The following is a 27,495-nucleotide window of genomic DNA, read 5'->3' on the forward strand; positions in this document are numbered from 1 at the left end:
GAGCTTGAAGACCCGTTCCTTCTCCCTTTCCACATCAGCACTGTCCACCGCAGATGATTGTAGGAAAGAATTTCTTCATTCATCTCAATTTCCCAAGTAATCTCAAGCAACTATGCACTACAGTCATCATCCTCCACCTCAGCTTGCAAGGTCTCTAGCGCCATTTTGAGCTTGAAGACCCGTTCCTTCTCCCTTTCCACATCAGCACTGTCCACCGCAGATGATTGTAGCTCCCCCAATCGATGTTTGGCTTTAGCAAGCTGCATTGTCACTAATAATGATTGCCATTGCCCCCTCATTTCGATGCACATTTATCTGCATGGAATCTCGTCTTTTACACGCTTCATGGTACTGCATTAATGCCTTTGCTTGGCTGAGTGCCACAACCATTCCAACATCATCAAGTTCACGAAGAGACAAATTTCCAAGCCTTGAAAATTTGGCTGCATTGTGCAAGCCAGAACCCCTGCTGGCATCCCCATCATTTACATTCATAACCATGGTCATGCGCCGCGAGCTCTGCGGTGCACTTGTGGAGTGGAACGCTGCCCATCTCTGTTTCTTCAGCTGCAGCTTGCTAGATTCCATATTGGCTACAATGCTCTCAGCAAAAGCTGCCCAATTCACAGCCCCTCTCAAATGTTCATAGAGGAAACCCCTGGCAAATGCCTTTGTTACCTCCATACCATAGTTCCCAAGAGGCTCCTGGTACACCGAAATGAACATGCAGTAGAATTTGCTCCAAAATTCCTTCTTAACAAACCTACATTTGACTTTGCTGCCTCTCTTTGGCACCTCAGTAAACACTTGCAGCTAGTCTTCATCTGAAAAATACTCCTCATTGAGGACCCTAGGATCCTAGCCAGCACAATTAAGCTTGTACACCTCATGGGCCTCTGCTTTTGTCATGCAAAATTGGCTCTTCCTCTCAAAGTTGACATGAGGAGGCTGCCATCTAGACATCGATGCAGGAGAAGCGGGGCTTCCAATGTTTTGGTCTAATTGAGAACAACGAGCTTGCCTCTCCTCTACAGCAGGTGTTGCATGAGTAAGATTTGGCCTTCTCTTCTTCACCCTGAATGTGTCATGGTCCTCCCTCTCAGAAGTAGAGGATGCAGCTCTTTTATTTGGAGAAGCATGCACTACGTGCCTGGGTGGTGTCTTCCTCACCGGCTTGCTCTCCTTCTGCCTGGCTTCTTGCTCTTGAGACCTGTGCATGTGTGTTGGAGCCCCATTGGTCCAACTGTTGTAATGAGACCATCTTGTAAAGCATATCAAATTCCCATTTTATGTCAAAGACGTCTTATCATTTTGATCCATTCGTATGGGTTATGTAAAGATTAATCAGTTAGTCAGGACTCAGATTTGTTCCCACTTTGTAATAATGAGTAAGAGAACCCCATGTACATTTTTGAGCTAAGGTGACTAAAAGTATAAAAGTCACTTTAGAACCATTTTTTGAATAACATTTGAATATTAATCCTGTGTCGTACGAGTCTGTGAGAGAGAGAGAGAGAGAGAGAGAGAGAGAGAGAGAGTGTTATCCTCTTCGCTACGCGCTTCTCCCTCACCGGATTCACGACGTGACCACACCATCGCGGTAGTCTCTTCGAGAGCTACGCGCTCACACTACGCATTCACCGTTTCGAGTTGATCGCGATCGATCCTTCCTCGAGCTTGTTTTGCTTGTAAGTAGCACAAACAGTGTCTGTTTTCAATAATCAAGTGCTTTATGGAATGAGAAAGAGATTAGCTACACATAGATAATCATAAGCTTAAGTTTCGCCCACTTTTGGATTATGACCTGTTAGTCTATCGCGACTGTATTCGAGATAACTAGGTTTCAAATCTGGTGAGATTAGACTTGTAGGTAAGTATATCCTAGTGAGAGGATGGTGCCTAGTAAGTTTGATGCGATTCCGAGTTCATTGGACGTGTAAATTGTGTTGTGAGCGTTTAGGGATAGAGTGGGTTGCATTCTACCATGGTTAGTGATTGATGCATCATAAAAGTGTGTATGTGTAGATTGGTCTCAGCCTGACAAGCTAACAAGATTGCCTACGTGCACCTACGGGTTAGTCGTGTCATCGGATGATAAGTATGTTGTCTGTGTCGTGATCGTGAGTATGAACAGGGGAGTAGTTTTTCCCTAAAACATTGGCGCCACTGCCGGGGACACAAGACCTTAAGTAGGGAGATCTACGTCACTCGTGTGATGGTTGGCTTACTTTAGTTTTGACTAGAGAGAGCTTAAACTTTTATAACAATATCCAGGATAGAGTATCCTGAGGTCTAGTGGATAGCCAGGAAGCCTCTGTCTTGCCGAGGGTCTGCGACTAGTTATATTTAGTTAAGTAGGATAATGTGGAGTTATGGTTTTTGGTTTTAAATGCTTGTTATACTTGTGAAGAAATAGAGTAGAAAAACGCTGTAAAACCGCAAAAAACAAACAAAAAGAAGAAACGATAAGGCAGTTGCTTGACTTTAAAGAAAAACCCACCCCATATACCCTTGAAAGGGGTGAAAAGAGTCGACATTGAAATTTATGGTCCAACACTCGAGAAAACATTAAAACTGCGACCAAAACCAACAAAAAAAGAAACAGGTGATTGTCATAAGGAAACACTAAGTGAACCTAAAGAGGCCAAGAAGAGATATAACCATTAGCCTAGGGTAAACTGACTGTGTCATGAGGTACGACTGGTGTTCACAAGTTTAAGATGAAGTGTCATCAAATTTGCATCACTTCAAGTGCAATGGAGTTGTGAATTGTCGGAGAAAAGTGAAAATTTGTGAAATGCTTGAGTTTGAGGTCAAAATAAGTCCAAACTTCATAAAACTTGGGGGATAGACTTATATGGGCACAGGGAACAAGACTATGCAAAAACAGACAAAAAATTTAGTCCCCATTGCTCTCCACCTGGTCTATCGCGATAGGATGATGAAGGTGGTGATTGACTAGCAACAAGCAAAAAACCTTTACACCACAGGTTTAACACATCAATACAAGGGTACTCACAAAAATTGAGTGAATTTGAACACCATTTTGACCACAACACTTCAAAACTGGTGTTTAGAGTCTGAATTCAGAGACAAGGGAAAGAAGTCTTTGACCAAATGTCCAAACAGTGCCAAAATTGGTCAATGCACTACACAAGGGGAGGCTGAACCAACTGTGGAGAAAACCTGGGAAAAATGCTAAAATTGGAGAAAATGCCTAGTCTATCGCAATAGACCAAGGAAATTGTTGTTGGGGAATTTTTCTTTCAAATTTTCCCTAGGGAGAGTTTTATCAGGGCCTAAATAGCAGACACACCAAAATTCAAGGCATTTAGAACACTAAAGGTCAATCTGAGGGTCAGATAGAGAATCAAGCTCTGACTGAAATACTAAAATGGGACCAAAAACCAACCCAAGTGTCCAAACTTCATAAAACTTGAGGGATAGGCTATAGAGGGTAACTGGAACTCAAGGGTAAAGTCACGATTTTGAATTGACTTGTGCTGAGCAAATTGTCATTCTATCGCGATAGACTAAGAAAGTAGTGAATTAGACACTTTTTGCAATTTGTGACTATAGTGCTAGGACATACTCTCTATATAGATCCCAGCCATCATTTCATATTTGAAATTGGGCCACCAGAAGACTGACTAAGGGGTTGCTGTATATACTTGAAAGATTTTTGGTAATTCAACGAAAACCCTTGTGAATAGACTAACCATCCTTGTGTGGATCCCAGAAGGAGATCAGCACAAAGCCACACAGGAAGAAGGAGTCTAGGTAAGCTTTAAGTTTGCAACCAAACTTTCATTCTTATGTATTTAAGGTCAGGAGCCTTTGTTAAGTCGGGAGCTAAAAGTGTCAAAAGTCAAATTAGCACCACGTCCACCGAAGAGAGTGTAACTCAGACGAGGCTAGACCCATTAGCACCAATCATTGAAGAGGGTAGTGATACTGACACTTTGTCGGAAAAGTCCTTATTCATGATGGGGAGTCAACATCCAGGAGGTTTCAACGGTGAAGGACCAATTCCAGGGGGGAGCACCTCCCTACATCCTTTAAACGAAACCAAGTTCACTATAATCTTCTTAGAAGGATTGAACTCGAGGGGATCCTTAGTTTATTCTGACTATCGGGGACGCAAGTGTATTTGTATTGAAGAAAGACCGGCTCAGAGACTAGAGATAATTTGAGTCTATGATGATGGTGACAGATTCCGAGACGAAAAGGGGAACCACTATCTGATAGTGAGTAACCCTGAGGATTACAACAGATATGGGGATAACGTGGAAAAAGGGAAAATGGTTTCAAAAACCCAAGAACCGCCTCCTAACATCGATCGACCTGGAGCGCTTTTTATGTATGATAAGAAAACAACCAGGGTCCCAACCTATAATGAGAATGTAGGGATTTACAAGCATGAAAGTGAGGGAATAGTCTCTTAGTTTCGATGCAAGGAACCCTACCCAAATGAATTAGACAAAGACAAGGTTCTTTACTTATTTTCTTATGAAACTGATATGGGGAAGAATATTGTTTTTGTTGACAGATATGGGCGAGAATACAAACGTATTCTCCCAGAAGAGGTTGAAAGGGCAACAGTTCCGGGAGCATCGACCGATGGCCCCGACGAAGTACCAAGAGCCACCTACACCCCTAGTAAGTCGACTAATCCCTTTTCAGAAGAGTATGACGCTACCTCACATTCTACCTGACCACCGACGTTCAACTACCAGGACCAACCAGCTACTCAGCCATCATTGCAGGCATGGCTTCGACAGAGTGTTACATTAGAACAAGACCGAACCCGAGAGGGTTATCAAACCGCACGAGGATTAAGGGATCTACAACAACCACCACTCTATGCTAAGTATCAAGGAGAGAGTAAGCCAAAGACTCAGGGGTCAACTGAGCTTGGAAGAACACCCCGAGAATGAGTTCGGAGAGATGAACCATCTCTCACGAGAACTGTTAGAAATTATGGATTAGGAGCACCACTGGGAGAGAAACCTGGCCACTACAGAAGACCAGAGGAGGTATATCGACTAGGACAGGGAGATCCCATGATGAGATTTGTAGACCATCGTAGAATTAGACCTTCTCAAGTGAAAAAATGGGTAAACAAGAAATATACGGGAAGCAGGGATCCAAGAGACCATGTAGCAGCCTTTGTGCGTGTAATTAGAGCTGAAGAGGTGTTAGACTTTCCTACCCAATTTGCAGGATTCAGTTTAACCTTAGAGGATGATTCTGCTACATGGTTTGACTCGGTGGAGCGAAGAGACTTTGAGTCTATGGAGGAAGTGTTTGACGAGTTTATCGAGGAATTCTCACAAAGAGGAATAGCTCATAATACAGTCTCACAAATCCATAAATTCAAACAGAAAGATGGAGAGTCTGTGCAAAAGGAAGCCCTCCGATTAAAAAGATATGTTAAGTTCTACCCCATGGAGGAACTGCCAACTCAGTCCAGACTTATGCTTATATTTATCCAAGGACTAAGGAATGCAAATCTTCAAAAGGACTTACATATGAAAAGGAGCATGACGTTGAATGATTTAACCAAGAAAGCTCTATACCTTGTGGACAGTTGTGCGGTCTACAAAGAGGGTGAGTTCAAGGATCTTGATGATGATTCTTCCTCGCAACAGAGCGGAAGAAAATCTGCTAAGACAACACTGAAAGGAGAAGTAGCGGTAAGCCAAGAGCAGCTTGTAGAGGAAGTTCTTAAAAAGATTAACTTGTATTCCAAACCACAAGCTAAACAACCAAAATGGTGTGCGATTGAACAAAAATGGACAAACCATGGGACGGAGGAGTGTTATTATAACAAGGGATATGTGAGAGAACGACCATATGCTCCGCAAGCTCAAGCAACATCCCCTCAAGTCCCAGCGATGACTAGATATCAGAATGGCAACCTACCACGACCTGTAGGTGTAGAAAGACCACAACCAATGTCGGGACAACAACCACCCCTACCACGATTACGACCAGTCGGCATAAGATACACACCAACAGTAACTGAGTCGGATGAGAAGGATTTAGTACCTATGCATGCATACTACGACGAGCACAATGGACATGCGGCAAACTCTGTCTATTATCCATCGGACTAACCCTCTACACCAGAACCATGGAGCATGATAGGAAATACAGGACCACCAACTGCTGCACAGGCAGCGGGAGAAGGACGATATAGCTTGGATGAAAGAACACTGTTGTTCATAGCCAACGGAGGCATGAGCAGGCAAAGAATTGCACACCAACAAAGAGGAGCTCCAGGAGCACCTCAACAACCTAAAGGACCATGCTACAAGTGTGGTGGAGACCATTGACTGAGAGACTGCCCTCATGATGAAATCGTTAGGGTCAATGCATATTGCACCGAGTGTAGAATTACTCACTTGATCCCTGATTGCCCTAAAAACTCGAGCAAAGGAGAAAAAACTACCTTGAATATGCTGGGAGTGCTACCTTCCAGTGGAGGGTCAGAAAACGAAACTCCGATTCTTGTTAAGGTCTTGACGAGAGCCCAAGCAAGGAAAGATGACAATCATCCCAAGAGTAACGATGAAAATCAAGAAGAAATCAAGACTGACAAGTCTAGCATCAGTCGTGATAATCCTTGGAAAGAACAAAGAGCGAAAATGAAAGCTAGACATGAGCGAAAACAAAAAGATGTAGAAGCTCAGCTAACGATAGCTCGAGAGCAACTTAAACAGCAAAGAGAGTCCGACTCTCTAAAATCAACGGAGGGACCAAGAAGTGCAAGCTCAAGAGGGTCGGTATTGGTACATAAGATCAATGAACCCTTAGATGCAATCTTGCAAGCATATGAAGCAAGATTGAAGAATAGACAGACTCTAGAGCAAAGATGGATGACATATCCATATCCAGAGATAGAAAAATAGAGACTAGAGATGTGCAAACAGCTGATTGAAACGTCACAAGCTTTACTGGAGCCTCCACCTATGGAATCGGGAGATAGAGTAATCAAACCACCAAACAATGAAACACCTCACAAAACCAAACAAAGGATACCCGACAAGATAGAAAACGTTAAATCCTTGCCGGATGTAGAGGATGCAAGAGACGTACCTAGTAGCACCGATGAATCACTGAAAGATTTTCCACCATATTCCCCTATTGTGGAAGAAAATTGGCCTGAAGAGCTATGGGAAACTGTGCAAAAAGCTGAAGAAAAATATGAGACAAAAACAGTCGAGTCAGCGCCTTTCTCGGAGCTAAACTTGAATAAGCCTCCGTGGGATTTAGACGTTAAATCATTTCAAGGGGATAATGGTTCAGCTGCATCCGAAGATAGCAGACCAGAATCACTCAGAACTTTTCCATCATATATAGGGAACTATGAGGCAAGATCAAAAATTCGAAGAGTACCTTCTCAGAGAATAGGCGGGTCAAATCAATTGGACACTAAAATCCTGACAGACTTGTTGACTACTTCAGTCAAGTGTACAATCACATTGGCAGAATTGTTAAAAATTAGGCCAAGCATGTGGACGGAAGTGGGCAAATGTCTTGAAAAATTTGGCATAAGGACGCCTCTTAAGTTCTTCGAAACCGAGCTTAATGACACATAACCGAAGAAAGTCAACACTAGACCAGTGCCACTCAACAAGGTAGGAGAGTATTGTGAAGGTGAAGACGGCAACACAACCCTACCAGTTGAGTATAACGGCATAGAGACTAAGGCAATACTTGATAGTGGAGCTGGCATTGCCATTGCCACCAAAATGCTATGGGAAAAATGGGGAAAACCAGCAATACGAACAACTAGAATGAAATTGCAACTAGCGGATGGGCACATAGAAAGGCCTATAGGATTGCTTGAGGCAATTGTGGTATCTTCCTGTGGCATAGAGTACGAACATACCTTTGCCATAGTAGATTTCGGCAAGAAGAACAACTATGAAATTATCCTTGGTAGGCCGTTCATGAGGAAACTCAAAATGGTGCAGGACTAGGGGTATGATTATTTGTATCTAAGACATGCTGAAACTACTACACGCGTAAACATGAAAAATGATAGCTACCATGATGTCACGAAGATCCCTGTGGAAGAATTTGACTCAGCCACCATTAGTGGATCAGAAGTCCCAGCGTGGCTTTGTAAGAAAAAGGAGATATGGATGTGCAGGGCATCTCAATGTAGTGAATTTGACCACAATGAAAGGACACTAGAGAGGGTCTTGGAAGACGATGCCTATATAAGAGAACCTTTTCCTGAAGAGAAGCTCGAACCCCTAGAATGGTCTCAAATTTTGGCTACATTGGATGTATGCGTCAATGAAGTCACTCCCACCAAATTTTGTGATGAGAATGGCTACGATATCATACCATACTACATGTTAAGCAAAATTGTGGAGAAGGATGAGAACAATGGAGATACTGAGAATATGAAGACCAATAAAACAGAAACGAAACTTGAGATTAAGATAGTGGGCTATGTGGACATCCCCACTAAAGAAATCAAGCAGGAGGGAGAAGAATTTTATGATTCTTCTGATCAAAGTGAAAACAAGGATAACGCAGATGAAGAGAAGTCGGAAAATACGGAGGAAGACGACAATCGAGATCAAGACAATGACGTCTTCTACAATTTCCCAAACCAAAGTGAGAGACGCCAAAAAAGAGACAAGAGTAAACGGCACCATATCAGTCCACCAACCAGGCTGAGACCCATGCCGGAGTTTAAGGGTAAGACACATTTCCTTATGAACATTCATGCTATTGATTGTGCTAAGGATAAAGTGTTAGGAATATTTCTTAAGGTTGTTGACTCAGGATTTAAATCCAGACTGTTGAAACCTAAGAAAACCAGCAAACCAAAAAAAAGAGTTGCAACAGAAAAACTGAATGTCTGTGGTAGCCCAATTATGACGAAAATTGAAAGGAAAACGAGATACAATGAGTTGAAACAAAAAATGAAAAATGTATGGACAACTGAAATGGAAAGTAGCGATGGAACGAACAAGAGTGATGGGAGTAAAAAGATAGATGTACCTCCTCACTATTGTAAGTACACCATTCAGGAAAGAACATTGGTGGTTCAACAACCAATGAGGGAGCCTAAATCAAACGAATCCTACGATGGACCAGAGAACGCCAAGAAAATAGACTTAGCAGAGCCAGGAGAAAATCCTCGACCTGCTTACATTGCCACAGATCTAAGTCGAGAAGAAGAGGACTTACTGATCAAAACACTTAAGGAATTTCGAGATGTATTTGCATGGTCGTACAAAGATTTGAAGGGAGTGGATCGTAACATTTGTGAACATTCAATCCCTCTGAAGTCTGATGCAAAGCCAAGCAAACAACGTCCATACACGTATAATGAGACATTCGCCAAAAGGATAAAAGAGGAGATAGACAAACTTATGGAGGCTGAATTTATTTATGAGATAGAACACACGGACTGGGTGTCCTCGATAGTGGTGGTACCCAAGAAAAACGGGAAATTACGAGTGTGTGTAAATCTCAAGAAGGTAAACGCAGCCACGATAAGGGACAACTACCCTCTTCCTATCACTGAACACGTCCTGGAACGAGTGGCAGGCAAGCAAGCCTATAACTTTATGGACGGATTCTCTGGCTATAACCAATTGGGAGTCAAACTAGAAGATCAATACAAAACAGCATTTGCAACAGAGTGGGGCATATATGCGTTTAGGGTAATGCCATTTGGCTTGACCAATGCTCCAGCCACATTTCAGAGATTAATGACACACGCTTTTAAAGAATACTTGATAAAATTCTTGGATATTTACATGGACGACTTGTGTGTCTATTCTCTATTGAGAGAAGACCATATAGATCGTCTGAGAAAGGTATTCAAAAAATGCAGAACGTATAGGATTTGTCTCAACCCAGAAAAATGTGTATTCATGGTACGACAAGGTAAAATCTTGGGCCACATAGTGTCGGATAATGGAATTACCACTGATGAAGACAAGGTAAAGGTGATCATAGAATTGCCAAGACCAAACACTGTACGAGAGGTACAATCATTTATGGGACATTGTGGATACTACCGACGTTTTATCTACATGTACGCTGTAATAGCAAAACCCTTGTATAGTCTAATCACACTCTTCATTTGGACAAATGAATATGAGGAGTCATTCCAAAAACTGACAGATGCACTGGTATCCGCACCAATTCTAAAAGCACCACTTCCATGTACATGTAGATGCTTCGGCATTTGCAATAGGCTGTATATTAGCACAACCAGATGAGGGTAAGACGGACTTTCCAATCAGTTATGCTAGTAGACAACTCAACAGTGCAGAAAAGAATTATACTACCACTGAAAGAGAAGGATTGGGTATGATATATGCGGTAAAAAAATTTCGGCATTACTTACTCGCAAACAAATTCACATTCTTTGTGGATCATCAGGCACTCTTGTACTTATATAGTAAACAAACCTTGTAACACGGGACGAATTGTAAGATAGTTCATTGTGTTACTGGAGTTTGATTTTACGGTAGTAGTTAAGAAAGGAAAAATGCATCAAAGAGCAGACCACCTTTCTCGACTACTACATGGCGTAAAAGCTATCGGGGTAGATGATGATCTCCCAGACGCATACATGTTTAATATAGAGATGATATCGAAATGGTCAGAGAAAATTATTCCGTTGCTGACATACGGAATGAATCTTGATGACAAACAAACGGTGGAAGACATTAGACAAGCAGAAAATTACACAATGTTTGCGGGAAGAATGTACCATCATGGAAACGATGGGATTCTAAGATTGTGTATAGGCCCTGATGAGTACGAAGCATATTTAGAGGAAGCCCATACCCAAACAGGGGGGTTCCATAGAGGAAATCAAATGATGTATGAACAATTAAGAAGACTTGGAGTGTATTGGCCAGGAATGGCAGGCGATGTAGCTAATTACATCAAGAAATGCGACTTTTGCACATCCAATACCACTATGGATTATGCCACATTATACCAAGTGACTGTAGCACCCGCATGGAGTCATGCTATTGTGGAATATTTGACAAATAAGGAGCTTCCAGAAGATTGTTCTAAAGCCAGACAAAAGGATCTACAAATCGAAGCGAATAGGTATACCCTCATTAGTGACCAATTGTATAAAAGAGGAACTGATGACCAGCTGAGGTTAGTTCCTCATGAAAATAACTACTTTCCATTATTGGAACAATCTCATGCAGGCATAGCAGGAGGTCATTTTTCAGCAGAGAGAACCGTAAAAATCATTATGGTTGCAGGTATATGGTGGCTGACCATGATTCAAGATTCAGCGGAATTCGTGAAAAGGTGTGATGAATGTCAACGCACTAAGGTATCAGTTAAAAGAGACGAAATGCCCTTAAGACCAATGATGAGTGCTCGAGCATTCGCTAAATGGGGATTGGACTTTGTTGGTCCTATCACTCCACGAGCGTATTGTTCACAAGCACAATATATCATAGTGGCCACGGACTACATGACCAAATGGGTGGAAGCAAAAGCCACAACGAAAGCAGACACTAGAACCACGGCACAATTCTTATATGAATATGTGTTTACACGTTATGGCCTTCCAATCGAGCTGGTGAGTGATAGAGGGACACACTTTGTAAATGAAGTTATCCAACATCTCTTAAATGAGTTTATGGTAATTCATCGCAAATCTGCACCCTATCATCCACAAGCCAATGGCCAAGCGGAAGCGACCAACAAAATATTGTGCACGGTTCTTACGAAACTGGTTAGTGAAACAAGAACAGATTGGGATCAAATGCTCTATTCGTCATTGTGGGCTTATCGAGTTGCATATAAAACAACACTCAATGCTACATTTAATATGGTATATGGGTTAAATGCAATATTGCCTATTGACTTTCTGATCCCCACACTAAGGGTAGCCAAACAATTGGACTGGACGGGGCATGAACTTTCCGAACGGTTAGAGGACCTTGAAAAATTAGATGAGTTACGACTCAATGCTGTAGCGGCCATATATGCAAAAAACGACAACAGAAAGAGTTTTTTGACAAACATGTCAAGAACAAGGACTTTAAAATGGGAGACTATGTCTTGGTATACACCCTTAAACAGCATGTCAAAAAGCTAAAGAAAAGGGGAATGGGGCCTTATTTGATCCAAGAAATATCGTCCAGCGGAGCAGTAAAACTGTCGACACTAGATGGAAAAGAAATGTCAGACTGGATTAGTGGGTGTCGTTTAAAAAAATATCATCTACCTTTAACACCGGAAATGTTGTTTCAACTGCATTATGGAAAAACCTATAGACAGGAACAACAAAGAATTCAGGACCAGGCACAACAAGAAGCAAAGGAACGGGTTGCTAAACGAAGGCAGTTTCTCAGGACAATAAACATGGTCACCCCAATGATGACTAACGAATATCCTCTTTTAACATCCCAAACAATTGAAGCGGATATACAAAGCGACGAATTAGAAAAGACCATGACAGACCTTAGGGCTCAGGAAGATAGCATCATCGACGACTTGGAAGATACATAATGTAGTCCTTACATAAAAGCTTATGTAGGCACAAAACAAGTTGAAATCTATGCATTGCTTGACACTGGAGCAAAAATAAGTGTCATCAGCAAAAATAAGTGTCAACTTGGAACAATGAAGACGATCCCAGAGACACACCGGTTGAAAGTAGCATCGCGTGATGAGGTGAACACGTTGTGGTCTATTATAATACCAATCACAGTGCAGGCACACCCGTACACTACAAAATTCCATGTACTTCCACCAGATAGATCAGCAACGCCGTGTATCTTAGCAGTGTCATGGATGAAAGCTAACAGGATATTCATTGATTTGGATACTAATGAAGCACTGTTCATAAATAAAAACTTTTCAGAACCCTTCTTATCATATAAACAATTCATGTCAAGGAGGAAACAAAAGTCAATACAACCGCAAAGATCTGCCCAACAACAAACAAAGTTTATAAGTCTAGCAACGTCTTATCAAAAATCAACAACCATGCAGGGAACCAGGCAAGTTTGGGTACGGCGTACAGAGATGACCGAGGCACAATTACATCAAAAGCGGAAATACAAAGTTTGGATAAGGCACGATAGCCTAATTCCTATAAAAAAGGAGAAGAACAGACAAAACACCGAAAGCCAACAAAACTTCAAAGAAACATAGTCAATCTGTCAAATACGAAACGGACTATATTGGTATGGCGACCAAAATTGCCAATTCAAAATGAGCCAACAACACAAGAAGGGCGGCCAAAGATGACAAACAAATAGTTATCTACAACTCTCAAGGTCATGCAACATCATGCAAACAGCACGAGGAAACAAACAGAATCAACAACAAAAACTACAGATGTCTAAGACCCAAGTCATCAAGGCAGAAAGAAGGACAAAGGGCTCGTTGCTGCTGCACGTTCCCTCCCCTCTTGCGCCATCGCCTCCCCTCACCCCCCTTCCCTCTCTCGCCCTTGCACTGCCATCAGCCCCCCTCGTGTTGCCCCCACCCTCGCCCTTGTGTTGCATCCCCCACCCCCTCCCGCCTTGCGCTGTCTCCCCCTCCCATCCCTGCCCGCCACCTGCTGCCCCCTGCCCTCCCCCCCTAGCTGCCCCCTAGCCCCCTAGCCCCCCCCCTTTGTCCGCATTATCCTCGAAGGTTTCTTTGCGCCTGGCTCTGCAACATTTGTTCTTGGGACAAGTGTTCGGTGTCCTCAGTTGCAGATTGTTCTTCTCCGTCCGCCTCTTCGACTCAGTAGTAGACACAGATGGAGGCTCCAGCTCCGCCACAGAGGGACTCGCCTGAAGCCCCCTCTCCCGACCCCACTGAGCCCACCATTCGACTTGCTCTTTCGCCGACAGAGCAAGCGAGCCTTGCCGCAGAGGTAGAGCGCTTGCAGGCGACTTCTGTCATCTGCAAGGTTCTCGGCACCCGTCCTAGCAGAGGAGAGCTGCGAGACCTTCTCCAGGCCCGCCTTCTCGCAGAGGTGGGCAAGATTTTGGATGTTCAGATCCTCGGATGGGGGTACTACCAGATCGAGTTCGAGACTTCTGAGATGGCCTCCAAGGTCATAGGTATGAGTCCACTGGCTATTCGAGCATCACGCGCCCACTTTCGACAGTGGCGACATGGTTTTGACCCGACTTCGCATGTGCTAGTAGAGGAGGAAGACATCCCCATCTCAATCTTCTTTCCGGGTTTACGGAGGGAGTACCTTCCACTTCTCTCCAGGATTGGCTCCTCCATCTGGACTATTCTGGAGACACCTCGTCGGCAGCATCAGTAGCTGCCAAGGCGGCTGGCATCCCTTCAGTTCGAGTTTTGGTCAGAGATACCCACACGCTCCTAAAGGTCATCCTCTTGCCTCGGGTGAGTGGGGGTTGGTTTCGACAGAGTGTGGAGTACTCGGGTCTCCCGAACCAGTGCTTCATTTGCAGACAGATGGGCCACCTAGCGAAGGCCTATCCACGGAGGAGGCCACGACCTGCACCTTAGCCTCAGCCCCAGCCTGCCAAGGCTGGGCCGCAGCCTCAGCCAGCGACACGGCGCACAGATTCTGAGCCACCCTCCGAGCCTGGGGCTCCAGCGGAGGAGGGGTGGCAGCAGGCCCGTGGCCGTCGACGCCAGGGGCCACAGCGACAGCCTCGCACACAGAGTGGCCCTCAAGTGCCTACTCAGCAGCAGTGGGTTCCCACGGGGAACCGCTTTGGTCCTCTTGAGCAGGAGGAGTCCCCTACGCCAGCCTCCACCTCCGCTTCACCCTCGCCAGCCTTCCCACCTCCAGATCTCCCCTCTTCCTCCTCATCCCCTCCTCCGCCCTCTGCTCCCGCCCACTCCCCACCTCTCCCCTCTGTCTCTGTCGCCCCACCCGGCTTCTCTTCTCCTCTTGGCAATGCTTTTGGCACGAGTCGCCTAGCGAGAGAGGGTCAGCCCTTCTTGCGGCCCCCTCTGCAGATTCAGACATCTTCCCTTGCAGCTATCCCTTGTGGTATGACGAGCATTGACCTCCGACGCCGCTGGGATTTCTTCGATTAGGAATTCATTCGCTTTCTCGGCGATTCCGCAGCAGACCACGAGGCAGGGTCCACGCTCTGTTTCTCGCCGCTAGGGGGACAGAGGCCTTGGACTCGGCAGTTGGTTTCTCCTTTCCCCTCTGTGGTAGGACCGAGACAGAGTGGTCCCTCGACTCAGTGGAGGGATGGTTGCATACACAGGTTCTCGAGTTCTCTCACCACATGGGAGAACTTGGAGTTACAGATTTGTTGCAGACTTTGTGGCCACTGGCCAAGTTTGCGGTGACACCCCCAGACTCAGCAGGATGTAGGCACATTGTGGTATACTTTTTTGCTTATACGCAATTTTTGCTTTGCTATGTATACATACATGAGGACTCCTGGACAGAGGAGGTTGCTTTACGCATGGCTCGCTCTGCTTGGGCTTGGGCCAGACACTCACTACAGGCTCGCCTATCTAGAGGACGCTCGGATGCGGATTACTCCCCATCCAAGCCTGCCTCAAAGATAGCCCGTCTTGGTGCTGCGACAGCATCTGTTCTCTCTCGCTCCCCATGAGGATCGTCTCATGGAATGTGCAGGGATTAGGTGGGCCCCAGTTTCAGCGAGAGCGGGGCCGATTGTGTCAGGAGCTGCAGCGTTGCCTTGTGGGAGGAGAGATTGATCTCCTTATGCTTCAGCAACACCATTTGTCTGAGAGCCGCATTCGGGGATGTGGTCAGATTTTGCGTGGACGTTATGATACCTTTTGGTCAGCTGCTTTTGGACCTGGAGGCATCCAAGGTGGGGTATGTATGACTATTGCGGACTCACTACAACAGGCCATTATGGGCAGAGGGATTATTGTGCCAGGCAGGGCTCAGTGGATCACTCTACAGGTTCAGGGTGACCTTGTGGACTTCCTGAACATTTATGCGCCCAATGTGGCGAGTGCTCGTGTAGAGTTTTGGTCACAGATTGTTGAGTCTCTGCCATAGGTTGACCATTGGTGTGTAGGAGGGGACTTCAACATGTTGGAGGACCCCTCTAACAGGATAGGAGGCAGCCATGCTACTGAGCATGGAGACGAGTTAGCAGCTTGGGAGAGGTTGTGTATGACTTTGAGGGTCTCGGATACATGGCAGCATTCAGGCTTTGTGAGGCCTTCAGAGAGTCTTGCCTTCTCTAGATCGGACCGCAAAGTGGGAGGAGTGAATCTATCGTGGATAGATCGCTTCTACACTAGTGACCACTTCAGTGACATGGCGGGATCAGTGGGCATCCTGGCAGGGACATCCTTCTCGGACCATGCACCAGTGATCCTCACAGTGGCAGACAAGTAGAGGAGTGGGAGCACGATGCTTTGCATCCCAGAGTGGTTCTTGTTGGACTCAGCACTCAGAGAGAGGGTCGAGGCTCTCTGGACAGAGGGCATGGACAGACAGGCTCTACCGGCAGACAGAGTGGCCTCAGGCCTAGCTCAGCTTAGCCACTTCTTTCTCCAGGAGTCTTTGGCTCGACGGGATGCACCGAGAGAGGAGGAGCAACGTCTCAGACGAGGCATTGCTTCACTACAGAGGATGCAGGAGCAGCATCCAAACAGTCCATGGTTGGAGGAGCAGCTACAACAGGCTCGATAGGAGCTTGCTTGCACAGAGGAGAGGCGCCATGAGTTTGCCTTTCACCGACAGGCATCTTAGTGGACTCAGGTAGGTGATAGAGTGACAGGTGCTTTTTTTGAGACATTGGGACCTCGGCACTCGCATGCCAAGGTCAAACAGCTGAGGAGACCCGATGGGTCAGTTGTTTGTGAGCCTGAGGATATGCGTGTAGTTGCTACTGACTTTTACCGTGAGCTATTGTCGACTGAGCCTCGGTCAGAGAGACAGGATGCATGTAGGGAGCAGGTTTGGGCGCAGATGCCTTGTCTTGTGACTAAGGAGATGCGCCAGAGGCTAGAGATACCTCTTCACCTTGAGGAGCTACACACGGCTCTTAGGGCCCTTCCTCGCGGTAGCTGTCCCGGTGAGGATGGGCTGACTCCAGCTTCTTCTTGGAGTACTGGGACTTGCTTGGCCCAAATCTTTGTAGTGCCTTTCAGTACATTTTGCACACAGGAGTGATGCAGGATAGCATGAGTGAGGGCCTGATTTACCTCATTCCAAAGGAGGGTGGCTCCTTGGATGAGATTCGACAGTGGCGCTCTATCACCATCCTCAACTCAGCCTACAAAATTCTTGCCAAGGCTCTGAGTTTGAGGATTCAGCCACTTTTGGAGAGCCTTATTCATGGGACTCAGACAGGTTTTGTCAAGGAACATAGTATCCTTGACAACATCTTCACTTTCTGGGAGGCTTCTGCCCTGGCACGTCTCCGTGGGGAGGACCTTGTGATTCTTCTTCTCAATTTTGAGAAGGCATACGACAGAGTTGACTGGGACTTTCTAGAGGGCACGCTTCACAGGATGGGCTTTTCAGATGCTTGGATCAGAGGGGTGTCAGCTTTGTATAGACAGACTCACAGTCAGGTGCTTTTGGCACGAGGTAGAGGTGAGCGCTTCATGCTCACACAATCGGTCAGACAGGTTTGTCCTCTTGCCCCCTTTCTCTATCTGTTCTATGCGGAGGCGATGAGCAGATTTTTGGTGTCACAGCAGGTTTGTTTGAGGGGCTTAGCACTCCCTATACGGGGAGATGAGCTTCTGGATGCTGAGTTTGCCGACGATTCAGCCTTGTACTTAGAGGTCCAGGAGGCCAATCTACACAGGTGTGGGCAGGCTCTGGAGACCTTCTGCTGTGCATCGGGTGCACTGATCAACTGGAGAAAGACAGTGGCTTTCTCGATTGGCAGTGCTCCTGTGCCAGAGTGGATGCCAGGAGAGGGTTTCAGGTGAATTCCTCCAGGGACTGCAGCTCGATACTTGGGTTGTCAGGTTGGTTTGGATTTGTCCCCCGAGCAGTAGATTGCTCCGCTTCTCTTGTCCATCAGGAGAAAGCTGTTACATTGGAGCTCAACACGACTTTCGCTGGCTGGTAGAGTAGTAGTTGCCAACCAGGTGTTGTTGGCAACTATGTGGTACATCACTTCTTGCTGGATCTTCTCGAGTTCTTGTATCAGCCAGGTAGAGAGGCTGATCAGGAACTTCCTTTGGTCAGGACACGACACTCAGATTGCCCAAGCCAAGGTGGCTTGGTCAGTCATCACACTCCCTTGCTCTCAGGGAGGGCTTGGGATCATTGATCCAGCACAACACAATAGAGCCCTTCTTGGGAAGTTCGTCATCAGAGGACTTCTTCCAGGCGAGGAGCCCTGGAAGGAGTTCTTACTGCAAAGGCTTCGTGCCAGGGTGCCTCAGTCAGGAGGACCTTGGCAACTTTCGACCAGATGGATCTTCACAGAGTTGCGCCGAGCTGGTTTGAGTAGGAGACTGGAGGACCGATTCGCTGTGAGTTTGCTTCGTTCTTGGGAGCTCTTACGGCGTGGCGTAGAGCAGAGACAGCCGACATGCACGGAGGAGTGCCTACGGAAGCCCCTCGTCTGGAACCCCATGGCTAGCACCCAGAGAGGCCACTTGGTTGGGAGTAGGCCTCATGTTTCTTGGGGTCCCATGGCAGCAGGTCTAGCGCGCTCTCTAGGTGACTGGCTAGAGTTCATAGGTCTATCAGAGGAGGTACAGGCTGTCCAACTACAGGGCATGAGAGGGGTTCAGAGCATGTGTCAGGAAATCTCAGAGTCAATTCCCGCTGAGTGGCTCACACCTCTCGAGCCAGTAGCACCCCGATGGATGGGAGCCTTCACACGACTGGAGGTTCTCATCTCAGTCAGGGCCTATTCAGAGACTGTCCCAGCCCTGTTCTTCGAGCTTGAGGGTGGGGGACGATTACAGCGAGTTGCAGTAGAGGCCCTGCAGGTAGCAGAGTGCTGCTTCCAGAGGATCCGTGTTGTGGGCATCTGTGGGAGGACTTGCGTCATAGACCCTGACCCAGCAGCTCTGAGACAGGGCACTGTAGGCTATGGGCTTGGGAGTGTTGTCCATTGGGACGAGTGTAGTGGGATCCTGGTGAGTGGCTATCTAGGGACCCGCCCCGCTGCAACACGTCATTGGTAGGAGGAGGGCCTCACAGTTGAGTTCTTGGCAGCTTTTTGGCAAAGGTTGTGGGACTCCAGACAGCCGAGGCGCGTCACTTTGTTCCAGTGGTTGGTTGCACACAGAGCCACAGCAGTTGGGAGCTGGCTTGTGCATAGTGGTCTCTCGGCCACATGTACAGTGTGTGACCAGTTGGTGGAGAGTCAACGTCACTGTCTTTGGGACTGTCCCTCGGCCCAACAGGTGTGGCTACGAGTTCTTCGGCTGATGCCTGCCCTCTCCACGGCTCGACACTACACTTGGGGGGCAGCAGCTTGGTCCACCCTCACGGGCCCGACACTTAAGTTTGAGCTATCTTCCACCAGCAGTATGATAGTGATACAGGGGGGGCGACCTACACTCCAGCCTGTTACAGATCTTACTCCACAGGAGTGGAGCAGTGAGAGGGAGCAGTGTTGGGAGCTCATCAACGGCTTAGCTCTCTAGTTCATCTGGCGGGCCCGCTGTTTCCGCATCTTTGAGGCTCGCCCTGTGCCACCAGCAGAGATTGTTCGTGACTTTTGGCTAGAGCTGATCCATACTCTCAGAGGACAGCTTGAGGGACTACAGGGCAGCTCCGACCGCATGTAGGAGCGCCGAGAGGCTTTCCTTTGACTCTGGCGCCCTGGGCCTTTTTACACCATGGTCCAGAGGGTGCTCAGATGGCACTACTGTCCACCTGTGTGGCTTTTCCCTCCTCCCATCTCTTGGTTTAGCCCCATTGTATATATGCTGTTTTTTCATTGGGAGAGTCTCCCCATCATGCTTGTTGTAGCCCTCTCGTGCAGAGGTGGATGTAGCCCTATGGGCAGTTTTCATTAACTAATAGAAGGATATTTTTCTCGGAAGGAAAAAAAAAAGGCAGAAAGAAAGAATGTTCCACCAGATACGACAATATCGACTTCAAAGGAACCACATACGCCAATTCAAAACTAGTGGAAAACAATCAAACAAAGAGCGGTAGATCTACAACTACTCCTTGCAAAGAAAATCTGCCAGCCAACTCAAGCTACCACAGGAAGCCTCAACGACAATATCGACTTCAAAGGAACCACATACGCCAATTCAAAACCAGTGGAAAACAATCAAACAAAGAGCGGTAGATCTACAACTACTCCTTGCAAAGAAAATCTGCCAGCCAACTCAAGCTACCACAGGAAGCCTCAACAACAAATGCCAATAAGCGAATCGCTTATAACTTCCTCTTGCACTGCATCAATTCTTTCTACATGCATTGACTGCAAAGGCATATAGGGATATATTACAAGGCGTGCATTAGCACGAGTTCACACCCATGCACAGCACATACCCTTGACGATACCCTATCGTCCAGGAGGACTCCAACTAGGAGGGGGGGAGGCATTCCAAATGCGGACTCATGTCATATATTAGAGGGCAATGTTTGTGAGCAATTTTTCAACCATTTTTGTGTTTTATTGTGTGATTTTGGGAAAAAATAATATGCCCTCGTAATTAATCTAAATTGGGGACCAAATCATCATTCATGAGCCCCTAGGGACGTGTATAGACTATAAAGAGAGTCAAATCTGGCCAAAAACTGTCTAAAAACAGCAAAAAATAGGCCAAGGTTGACGATAATGAGCGAGATTGTACATAGACGAGAGAAAAGTGAGCTACAAAGTGTTTTTCTTTTCATTGGTATTTTTCTAGGTTAGAATTGCTATTTTCGGGTTATTTTGGGATTTATTTGCTTTATTTTAGCCATTTTCTAGCAAAAATTATAGGAAAAAATCTGTAATCCAGATGGAAACACAAAAGAAGAGACACCTGATCAGAACAAGGTAAAGAAGACACAGAAAAAATAGGGACTGCAAAGGTGATAGGGCAAAATGACCACTGTATTGAAGGGACCTCCAACAAGAGAAATCTACAAAACTGGTAAAACTGGAGCAACCGAAGTCCAAATCAGGAAATTTGCGAGCCTAAACCGCATCTCGCAAAAAGTTATAACCACAGGTAAAAGATTGGAAAATTTGGTGTTGGAGTCTCGATTACATATAGAGAGGCTAGGCTAGAAATCCCTCATTTGAGTCATTTTCCATAGTGAGAGAGAGAGAGCTCCCTACAGCAGTTGAGACTTCCAGGAGCTCATCCATCGCGCACGGTCACCAGATCGACATCAGATATGAGAGGTATGCTCGTCAACGCTGACTCTAAGTGTTGTTTACTTCAGTTAGTTGCAAAACCTCGCCGGCATCACAATCACAACGTGTGCACACATACGGTACACCGGTTGTTAGGGAGACATAGAGGCCACCAAATGGAACCAAAATTGAAAGGAACAATGCCTATAGCTTAGGGATCGAGCGGATGACCTCGTAAAGTGTGAAAGAAGCCGCTCAAAAAACCCTAATTTCACAGAACCTGCAAAAGGGCAACTAAACCAAGGTGATCGGAAATGAGCCAAAATTCATAGATAGCGATCCAATAACCTCGACAAACCGAGTGAAGGGTTAGACTATGAAAAAGTTCGTCAAAACGAAGCCTAAAGTCCCTATCTGACGAAAACCGCACAAAGCGTCACGATACTCTAAAGGGCCGACCAAGTGACAAAATGACACCGAATTCAACAAGGTACATCCAAAAGAGGTCAACTACGAGATGGAATGTGTCCACTCGGGAAAAAAGCTCTTCCACTAGGAAAAATGCCGGCAACAGACCAGAAGGATGTCCAAATGGTCGTTCTTGGTGTTGTAAACACCAAAACAACAACTGACTGCTTGGATGGAAGGTCAAAAGGAAATAAAAGATAGCTGGAATCATCAATGAACAAAAGGAACCGCGACCATCACCTAAGTGGTCTACTTCGACTCCAGGACCAGCTAAGTGCTGCAAACAGGGAGTACACTCTGCGAAATTGATTAAAACTTGATGTGTGTGTCTAGGAGGGCCTATTAAAACCATGGTGGTCAACTAACATCAAGAAAAAATTGGTAAAAATGACCAAGTGCTAGTCTATCGCGATAGACTTGAGTTTACACTTAGACAAGTGAAACTTTGACTTTAACTTCATGAGGGGTGCTAACTAGGATTATTAACCACCAATATCAATTCAAAGTGCAAGAAGGATCTTTTCTGGCCAAAAACTTAGTCTATCGCGATAGACTTGCTACACCAATTATTGGGGGAAAGACTTTTCAAAAATTTTACAAGCTAGACTTGGGGAAGCACATGAAGGCAGTACACCAAATTTGGTGACAAGATGGACTCCTATGGCAAGCTGAGAAAGACATGGTGACAACTCAGAGTCAGAACGGGACATCTCAAGGGCAGACAGGTAAAATTCTCATGTGAGGGGTCAAGAAACCTTGCATCAACTGGGAGAAGGCAGACAGAGGGTCACAGAGCTAAAAAATGACAAATTGGCACTAAGTACCAGTCTATCGCGATACACTAAGCAGAGAGATACTAGACCATCTTATCAAAAATTTGAATTATCAGTTGTCTTCAACATGATGCAAGAGGACCACCCAGTAAGTTTGAGCCCAAAACAATAGAAACTGAAGGAGATAGATCAACATCTCCTTGGCAGGAATCTGGAAAACTAGGAGTTGATCTAAAAAGGGGTCACTTGACATTCATTTGAGGTGAAAATGAGATCACATCATGTGCAAGGTATGGGAAACCAATTGGTGGAGGCACAACTGCAAAATAGGACCTTGGTAAAAAAGAAAGGTTAGTCTATCGCGATAGACTGAGCAAAAGCTGCAAATGAACAGATTTTGAGCCTGGGCTTATAGAGTGACCTTACATGCCTTGTGATCATACACCACACCAAATTTCAAGGCATTTGGACTTGTTCTCCTTCACCAACAACATCAATTTGAAGCCGCCAAAGTCTCACAATGGAAGAGATTGTCTATCTGCCAACATTTTACCTTAACTAATCTTGGGACTAAGAAGTCTCATCTAGATGCATGATTAATTAATAATCAATTTAGGAGAGTAGTACTATGTTTGTGCATTAACTATTAATTGTGAATACAGGATCTATAGAGGCTTCTCCGGGAAAAAGAAAAGGCAAGAACCTGGCAACGGAATGTGCAGTACCCTATGCACTTCTACCCAATTCCTTAAAGCCAACAGCCACCTGGATACCTACAAATGTGCAATAGGTAGCAGCCTTTCAGATCTATCAAGGTTCATATGTGGATGACAAAAGGAACTTAGTGGATACATTGATGATTCCCAAGGAGGCAGAGAATTACTTGAAAAGATCACCGCAAAGGTCATGGCTCAAAAAAGTTGGCTTGTGGAACTTTGTATCACTACCACCCGTAGGGATAGATTTCAAGAGGGTACAACACCTAATAGAGACTATCCAAGAAGATGGAACTTGCAGAGTAGCAGGCATGGATAATGAAGTGATGGAGATCCAGATCATCAAAGAGGCATTGAAATTGTGAGATCAAGGAGCCAATATGAGGGAAAGAAGGAAAAACCTCACAGTCTACTTGCAAAAGTCCAAACTGCCTTCTTTCAAACTCATAGCAAACCCGGAAGTAAGAGAACTGACACAGATCTACAGTTAGTGTTTGTTGAGCTACAACAAAAGACCGCCAAGATACACTACACCACACGGGAGCATCTCAACCACACTGACATGGGCTATGGGAATGACCCATGAGTTCTATATAGATCATGCGTCATATCTGTTTGAAGAAATGACAAAGCTAAGGTAGGACAGACCAAATTACATTGTAGGAGGAGAAGTCCTAACCAGAGTAATATACCATGCCATAGGCGCGGCAGATCAGTTGCCACCTGCCCCTCATCAGAACGACTGGCTGGTATTAAGGGAGAATATCGAAGACAGATCACAAACGAAAGTACCGGCCTCTATTAACACCATTGGAGGACGCAAGCTGGAAAGAGTAAAAAGAAGTACACAAGAAAAGATGGAAGAAGAAAGAAGAACCCAAGAGGAAGATGCCCGACTAAAGAAGCGGAAAGCGAAAATGGAAAACAACACCAGGTTGCAGAAGATAGCAAAAATGGAAAGGATGCTAGAAGGATTTTCTCTAGAAAGATCTCTACGAGGCGAGGTAGGCGCCACTTGGAAACCTTCTAGTAGCACTTACACACTGAGAACGAAGAATAGAAACAACCCAGCTTTTGAGTTGGACTGGTTCAAGAGGTACATCCAAGAAAGAAATGCTAGGGACGAACCAGAATTGCCACTAGAAGAGGAGGATCTCCAAACTTTGAGAGATCAGTTGAGGCCAACTTCACGTGATCAGGAAACATCGCCGCCATCTCCAAGGCCAGATACAAGTGAGAGGCAATCTAGCCCACTCGCTGACTCTACTTCGCATTCAGAAAGTTCACATCGTGATGACAGAGTTCACACACCTCCAAGTGAAGAAGAAGAGGAAGAAGAAGAAGAAAGAACAGATGGACACCCAAACACTGGAACCATATCACAAAGTGATAAAGGCAAGCAAAAGGAGGTGGATCAAACTAAAGATAAAGCTTTCTCCTCTCAAGAAATTGAGTTGGAAGCTACTATAGATGAAGATTTGCAGTCAATGGCGACAATACTAAACAGAACAAGACTGCACACTCAATGGTTAGCTGATCAAAACCGGTCCAACAAGATGAAGTTACAAAAAACCCATGAGGAAGTTCTGAGACTGCAAGAGCAAAGGGAGGACACTCTAAAGCTGATCAGCATCAGAGATGCTGAGATCTTCGGGCTCAAAGGCACAGTAAATCTTCTCAAAGACAATTTACAGGAGTCTGAAGACTTCAATGCCATATGTGAAGATACAATAAACGTATTCCTTGAAGATGTCAGTGACAGAGATGAACACATCCAAAAGTTGGAAAAAGAAAAGCAAGATGCACTGGAGACCATCAAAAGTTTGCAAGTCGTCATCGATGACTTACAAATTGAAGTCAAAGATTTGAGAGCAGTAACAGATATACAAGCAAGAGAAATCAAACGAGCTAAGAAGCAAAAAACGTCGCTACCAACACCACCGATAGTCCACCCAGAAGAAGAAGTGGCTGCACTGAAGAGGGAGCTGGAGTTGGAAAGAAAACAGCATTTAATGATAGCCGAAAGTGCGCTTAGAGCAGAAGATCAACTACAAAGACAAATTTCAGATTTACAAAGTGAACAACAACAAGGACCAGCTCCTGACAGTGAAATGGAAAGCATTGTTTCCAAATCACTCAGGGAAGAAAATGAAAACCTGCACATCAGGTTAAAATAGTTAGAGGAGTCTGCCGCTCAAAAGGAAATGGAATTTCAAGCTCTACAAATCAATAGTAAAACAATGGCAGCGCAAATTGCAATTCTACAAACTGCAAGGCAACACCAAGGACAGGTACGAGTGCACCTGGAGCAAGCAACAACGAATTTGGCTGGACTCGCCGAAGTATATGGGGGTCAAGATGAGTACGAGGAAGATTCAAATGAACAGGAGGCACCAGATACACAGACTGATCAAACCGGCTCCAAAGACCAAGAGACAGAAGAAGATGCAGTCACGAGATTGGAAGAGCAGAGGCTGGCCGAGCAGATGGAGAAACAATCAGAAATGATATGGTACAAGGCGATGCAACTAGAAAAGGAGTTGCTACAAGGGCTCTCTAGATTAGGGAAAACAACAGCACAGCTACGGAGTGAATGGAATGCCCCTATGTTACCCTATGCTCTGCTGAAATACGAAACTCTAACACATCAAAGGTAGCTCGAAAACGAAGCACAAGTGCCAGTGTTTGAAGGAGAAGCACAGGATCGGGAACAGCAAAATAGAATAGTAAACAACCAGCCAAAGTGGAGGCGTCAATGGCTCTTGGATCATCCTAATAACCTGATCCACTTAGTCAACGCACCGCCCGAGCTGAGGAATGACATAACTTTTTGCCCAACTCCACGGACATACACCTACAGCCAACATAAAGCACTACAGAGGAGAAATCCGACATGGCTAAATTATCCAGTATTTCCAGGGCCAGCAGAGGGAGAGAGAATATCTGGTTCTTACATGGTGAAAACCCATCACGGCGCCATCGAAGAATTCGGAGGCTCTCCCCACCTATCCTGCAAAATTCTATGTAAAATAGCTCGAACCTTTTTGGCCTGTCTCACAGTCTTCTCAGAAAGCTGGACGTCAGAGTATATGAATACTGAAAGAAGCATCTCGGAGTTGTCATACGATCTAAGTGGGCCACCGACGAAGCCAGTATTGTATGCCTATTTCAAACGGCTAATGTTTCTTCCAAGCTACCATCTCCAAACCTTTGAAGAAGCATTTTACAAAGGCTTCTTCATGTACAAGTCAAAAAATTTTAGCCCATTAATGGCAAGCGAGTCTATGCGATATGATGCGTTTCTACATCAAATTAACCAAGAAAGACGACAACGACAATGAAGACAAAGACGACCATGTCGTGGTAGACATGAATTAGGAGCGGGGGAGTGTTGGAGCCCCATTGGTCCAACTGTTGTAATGAGCCCATCTTTTAAAGCATATTAAATTCCCATTTTATGTCAAAGACGTCTTATCATTTTGATCCATTCGTCTGGGTTATGTAAAGACTAATCAGTTAGTCAGGACTCAGAACCATTTTTTGAATAACATTTGAATATTTATCCTGTGTCGTACGAGTTTGAGAGAGAGAGAGAGAGAGAGAGAGAGAGAGAGAGTGTGTCTTATCCTCTTCGCTACGCGCTTCTCCCTCACCGGATTCATGACACGACCACACCATCGCGGTAGTCTCTCCGAGAGCTACGCGCCCACGCTACGCATTCACCGTTTTGAGTTGATCGCGATCGATCCTTCCTCGAGCTTGTTTTGCTTGTAAGTAGCTCAATAATCAAGTGCTTTATGGAATGAGAAAGAGATTAGCTACACATAGATACTCATAAACTTAAGTTTCGCCCACTTTTGGATTATGACCTGTTAGTCTATCGTGACTCTATTGGAGATAACTAGGGTTCAAATCTGGTGAGATTAGACTTATAGGTAAGTATATCCTAGTGAGAGGATGGTGCCTAGTAAGTTTGATGCGATTCCGAGTTCATTGGACGTGTAAACTGTGTTGTGAGCGTTTAGGGATAGAGTGGGTTGCATTCTACTAGGGTTAGTGATTGATGAATCATAAAAGTGCGTATGTGTAGATTGGTTTCAGCCTGACAAGCTAATGAGATTGCCTACGTGCACGTACGGGTTAGTCGTGTCATCGGATGATAAGTATGTTGTCTGTGTCGTGCTCGTGAGTATGAATAGGGGAGTAGTTTTGCCCTAAAACAATGTGTGCCTTCCTTTCTTTCCCCACTTGCTCCTTGACGTGCTGTGGAGAGGACTAAGCCCGTTTGGCGCGCAACAGTAGCTCCAT

At 45.4% G+C, this 27,495-nt stretch overlaps 1 pseudogene; it reads right to left on the reverse strand.

The window, feature by feature from the left end:
* Positions 1–252: 252 nt before the first annotated feature.
* On the reverse strand, positions 253–27,495 carry LOC147460978 (uncharacterized; annotated as a pseudogene).

The sequence above is a fragment of the Adiantum capillus-veneris genome, chromosome 3 (genome assembly GCF_014529385.1).
Source record: "Adiantum capillus-veneris isolate H3 chromosome 3, ASM1452938v2, whole genome shotgun sequence".
Taxonomy (NCBI): domain Eukaryota; kingdom Viridiplantae; phylum Streptophyta; class Polypodiopsida; order Polypodiales; family Pteridaceae; genus Adiantum; species Adiantum capillus-veneris.